Source organism: Panthera uncia (genome assembly GCF_023721935.1).
Source record: "Panthera uncia isolate 11264 chromosome B3 unlocalized genomic scaffold, Puncia_PCG_1.0 HiC_scaffold_1, whole genome shotgun sequence".
Lineage (NCBI taxonomy): Eukaryota > Metazoa > Chordata > Mammalia > Carnivora > Felidae > Panthera > Panthera uncia.
The window spans coordinates 14,250,206-14,255,148 of NW_026057582.1; the positions used below are offsets into that span (position 1 = coordinate 14,250,206).

The following is a 4,943-nucleotide window of genomic DNA, read 5'->3' on the forward strand; positions in this document are numbered from 1 at the left end:
CAAGCTGGAATATGCTGTATTAGAAATAATGTCTGTGTCTAGGGGCGCCTGGGTGACTCAGTCGGTTGAGTGTCCGACTTCGGCTCAGGTCGTGAACTCGCGGTCTGTGAGTTCGAGCCCCGCATCGGGCTCTGTGCTGACATCTCAGAGCCTGGAGTCTGCTTCAGATTCTGTGTCTTCCTCTCTTTCTCTCTCTGCCTCTCCCCCGTTCATACTCTGTCTCTGTCTCTCTCTCAAAAATAAATAAACATAAAAAAAAAAAAAAGAATCTCAGTGTCTTAACACATGAAAAATGTATTTCTCACACCTGCTATGTGTCCTGCACAGGTTGGCAAGGGGTCTCCCCACTTCCCGGGTCAGGGACCCTAGGCCGATGAAAGTTCCACCATTTAGAACTCACGGGTACCTTCTCTCACCACGTGTGGGAAGGAAAGTTTGGAGAATTGTGCCTGGCCCTCCCACCCTCTCAGACCAGAAGTGACGCACATATCATTGTTGCTCACATTTCGTTGGCCGGAACTTAACACGTGACCCCTACTAGGCAGAGGACCAGGAAATGTAAGCAAACGAGTGGATTCTTCGAGATGTGTTACTGTCTCTTCCATAAGGTCTGATGCTACGTAAGGTCATCTTTCTGTCCTTACAGAATCATCTCAAGGGGCGCCCGGTGAGCTCGGTGAAACGACTGAATCTTGATCTCGGCGTTGTGCGTTCCAGCCCCACGTGGGGTATAGCGATTACTTAAATAAATAAAACTTTAAAGAAACCATCTCAGCTCAAGGTTGCATCCATGTTTGGGGGGAAGAAAAGATCTGGTACAGTTTCTTCATCGCAAAGCTGAAAATCCCAATGTGAGCATTTAGTTGGTGTTACATATCCTCTTTGCGGTGAGTTTGCAGCCAGAGATCTGGTTCTACCCTTAAGCTCTGTCCACTCAGCCCCGTGAGCGCGAAATTGTAGCAACTGGAACAATTTGGATGTCTGTTTTTGGTGCAAGAACTTTTCCTTGTTTATAACGGGAAATATTCTAAAGGCTAATACCGATACTGAAGCACGTGAGGGCAACTTGTCACATTAAGCATTTCATCCGGAACATGCGGAGACCTTCCCCACTCATGTCTGAGGCAACAATGAGAATGTATGATTGCTCGGTGTTGTCTGGTTAGCATCCAATTATGTACACTGTATTTATTTTAAATTTAGAAGATGCACACAAGAGGGTTCCAGGAACGACATGGGAAGAAACCGGCAGCGCACTGAATGGAAAAAATTAATGACTTGAATTATACAGCCTGTGCATCGAAGCCGACAAGAGGGGGAGAACAGGGGAGAAAGGAGGGCGCAGGTGTTCACACTGTAGGCCGCCGACAGTCCTGGGCGGTGCTTGAAGAGCAGTCACCCTCCGCGCAGCTGTCCCTCACATCCTTTACCTTCATGGCAAGGCGGGGCTCTTTGGATCACGCCTGTGCAACAATTTCGGGAGTACAAAAGTAATGCCCCTGAACAGACTTCCACAGCAAATATCTTTGTAGAGAACAGATCCAACTGTTAAGTTTAAGTGAAATCACTTTGTCAGCTCCACAGGGCTAGAGGGTGGTGGGGAGTGAGCAGAGCCAGAGCAAAGAAACACAGAGTGGGCCTTGGGCATTTCTGCTGATGGAAGGAATCAATATCTGTTGGGCTGCTACCCTGGGAAGCACCTATTATGTGTCAGGGACCTTCACACACATTGTCTCCTTCATCCCTCAGGATTACCGCTAAGTTTAGAGGCAAAGAAACCGAGGTCAGGCTGATTGCCTTGCCCCGGGTTCGGTTGTGTCCCCTCAAAATTCATACATTGAAATCCTGGCCCCCTAATGCCTCAGAATATGATCTTCCTTGGGCATAGGGTCCTTGCAGAAGTAATTAGTGGAGATGAGGTCGTATTAGAGTAGGGTGGGCTCCAAATACGATATGACTGATGTTCTGATGCAAAGGGGGAAATTTGGAGACAGACACACACATACACGCAGGGAGGAGGCCGTGAGAGTGGAGGTAGGGATGGTAGTGATGCTTCTACAAGCCAAGGATACCAAAGATTGCCAGTAATCACCCCACCCCACCCCCAGAAGATAGGGGAGAGTCAGGGAACAGATTCTCCCCCAAACCTTCGGAGGAGGAACCAGCCCAGCCAACACCTTCATCTCAGATGCCTGGCCCCCAGAACTAAGAGACAATAAATGCTGTTGGTTAAGCCCTCAGTCTGTGCTCCGTTGTTCTGGCAGTCCCCGCAAATTAATACAACATGGTTACGAAGCAGAGGGCCACTAGGTCTGTCTGAGTCCAAACCTTGTCTGCGAAGGCAGGGTTAGTACTCGCCTTCGCACCTGCTGTGTGCGGGCATGTCCCGAAGTCTCCCCTCCTTTTATATAAAGGAGGAAACTGAGGCCCAGAGGTTAGACTGTCCTGTCCAAGGCTTCAGGTAGGCCAGGGCAGAGTGAGGCCCAGAGGTTAGACTGTCCTGTCCAAGGCTTCAGGTAGGCCAGGGCAGAGGCAGGTTTCTCTGTGCTTTTTCATATGTGACATCATGATTCTTCTCCTCATTGTTCCAATTTCAGAATGTTCAAGACAGCTTCTTGGATTCCTGGTAAATCAGGAGCAGACAGCCAATAAAGGATTGTTCCTGACGTGGAAGTGCCTGAAAGCTTTTCATGGGGAAAGCATTTGGGATCCTGGCAGGTTGTAGTCTCAGAATCAATCAGTCATTTGTTCTGTGAGTTAGGTCTTACTCTTCTCATATTACACATGAGAAAACAGACTTGGAGACCGTGTAGCTGTTGGGGAATGGCGGCCTAAACCCCAGCCCGGTAGACCGCAGGGGCTGATCTGGGCACACAAACTGTGCTGCCCCGCCCAGAGTCCGTGGGTGCACTCTGCGCTGGGCCTCCCCTCTCCGAGCCTCATTCTTTGGCTTCCTGGCCCTCTTACCTCTTATCCGTCTTTTCTGTGGTTCCCTCTGGACTTCGGTGACAGTCTCCCATGTGACGTGTGTCACAGACAGTAGAAGCCATGTTCCCACACCACCATGGAGGACTTGTAAAAGGCTGATGGAAAATCAGTTTGTGACCCTTTGATGACCATCACCTCCAAAAGAGGGCTGGGTTTAGGGAAAGGGTTTCTTTGGAGAGCCCTGTCTCCATGGAGGTGATGGGGGCAGGGGTTTCTATTTTTATCTCTAATCTGGTGGAAGAGGTGCCAATGTGCACTTGGCTTGGGATATGCCTCTGAGCTGTGGGGCAGGGCGTACTGGTGTATGACTTATACCCAAGAGAGCCGTGCTGTGGGAAATAACTGTATTCTCACCTGACCAAACTGCCCGTGTCCCAAGGACCACGGGTGAGTCAGGTGGGGCAAGCCACCCTCTCTAGCCTCACTTCTGTCCATTCTTCATTCAGTCACATTGAATCAGCAGCATTGAATCAGTTCACTAAGTGTGTTGGGCTTTCTTTGACCCCCAGGCTGCTGCACATGCAGCTTACCCCACCCCCCACCCCCCGAATACTCTGCCTCACCCTTTCTCCTGGTGAGTTTGAGTCAGTCCTCTGCTCCAAAGTCAAGATAGCACTTTCCCTGGGACCCCAAAAGTTGAGTCAACTTTCCCTCATGGGCTCACTGGGATTTGAGCCTTCCGCTTCAGAAGGCTCCTGCACCAGTCTGAGAACTCCTTAGGTGAGGAGCACAGTCTAGTTCACACCTTCCTCCCAGAGCCCACTGCAGAGTCTCTTTTGTTCTACAACATCGAATGAATGAATGAATGAATGAGTGAATGAATGAGTGGGAACCCCAAGGTGCTCCTTGACAGGGTCATCTTGGGGCAGTCACATCCTAAGAGGGCTGTGGGCCAGTAGTCCCTTCTCAGCCCAGTTGACCCCCAGCCACGTGACGGGTGAGTGGCCCCAAACAGCAGAGAGGGAGGAGGGCGGAGGGATGTCTCCCCAGTAAAGCCTTGCCATAGATTGGGGGGCAGATATTTTGTGAGTGTTTCAGTGATCCGGAAGTAATTTAGAAGTGTGACAAAAGTGCCAACAGAAAGAAAACAATAGTCCCGTTTGCCCCCACTTACTAATCGGGTGTCCGGAGGAGGCTCCACCCCCTCGCTGAAATTTCATTTCCTCAGTGGTAAATGGGTATCACCACATACCCTCCTCCCTGGCTTATAACCAGGGGCAGCTACATGTGTGAAAATATGGTGAGGCTGTCAAGACGCAAAAGGAAGCTGGGGCTGGCTCGTTCTTTCTGGGCTGCTGCTGTGACAAGGTAGTACCTGCCCACAGGTGTGTTCTAAGGGTACAGGGTGCAAAGTATTGTGTGTCATCCACACCCCCTCTTAGGGACTTCAAGAGATGTATTTATTCCAGACCAGACTCTGGCATTTGTGGGAGACACCAAAACGAACACACAGTTTCTGCCTTCAAGGAACCTGTAATTAAGTACAGGAGCTAAGACCTTTAATAGCTACTTAATGTACTAATATATGACCTTGATGTCCACTGTCATCCCCTGGCCCTTTAAAATCTCACTAAGATTTGCCGAAAGCTCTCAGACAGTCTTCCATGCAAGTCCAAAACCATCCCCAAGATTTGTGAGAAGTCCCGTCCTGGGAGGATCACAGCCCCTCAGTCACCGGCCGGCTCTGCGTCCCCGCAGCCTCTGACTGTAGGTCAACTTAGGGACAAGCTTCCTGTCCCTGTCCGCTGCCTCGGTAAGCCAGACACGGGGGAGCCTCGGTTCCCTTCCCAAATATCCCAACTCTGACAGCGCTGTGCTCACGCGCGTGTGCCTGCGTGCATGCGTGTGTTTGTTGTGTGCGTGTAGCAGACTTTATTGGAGGTCTGGGAGGAAGAGGACACGGAGGGGTTTCCAGTGCAAAACCGCAACACTTAAAGTCGAGTGTTGCATCACAA

At 50.4% G+C, this 4,943-nt stretch overlaps 1 long non-coding RNA gene across 1 annotated transcript; it reads right to left on the bottom strand.

Annotated features, from left to right (window-relative positions):
- Positions 1-1,162: 1,162 nt before the first annotated feature.
- LOC125909270 (uncharacterized) lies at positions 1,163-2,668 on the bottom strand. Its single transcript, XR_007453626.1, has 2 exons — positions 2,329-2,668; positions 1,163-1,463 (listed from the first exon to the last, which is right to left on the bottom strand). It is a non-coding gene; the product is annotated as an uncharacterized LOC125909270 (long non-coding RNA).
- Positions 2,669-4,943: the final 2,275 nt, after the last annotated feature.